A 423-nucleotide genomic window follows, 5' to 3' on the forward strand; every position below is an offset into this window, starting at 1 on the left:
GTTGTAAAATCGTCGTAAACCGATGTTTCCACGTAATTTCGTCGTAAATGGAAAAACGCGGGCCTGGTAACTTCGTCGTAAACGTGGGCCTTGTAAATTCATCGTAAACCGATGTTTCCACGTAATTTCTTCGTAAATGGAAAAACGCGGGAATGGTAACTTTGTCGTAAACGTGGGCCTTGTAAATTCGTCGTAAACCGACGTTTCGACGTAATTTCGTCGTAAATCGAAAAAGCGGGCTGGTAACTTCGTCGTAAATGAAAAAACGCGGGCCTGGTAACTTCGTCGTAATGTTACGTCGCGTTTACGACGAAACATTTTTTATATATTGGGACGCCGAGACGAGGCTGCCTCGTCCATTCCTCCTAAACTCCTCTCTTCTCCCTAAGGTACATTCTCTTCCCTCCTTTTTTTTTTTTTTTT

This window comes from Brassica oleracea, chromosome C8 (assembly GCF_000695525.1).
Source record: "Brassica oleracea var. oleracea cultivar TO1000 chromosome C8, BOL, whole genome shotgun sequence".
Classification (NCBI taxonomy): domain Eukaryota; kingdom Viridiplantae; phylum Streptophyta; class Magnoliopsida; order Brassicales; family Brassicaceae; genus Brassica; species Brassica oleracea.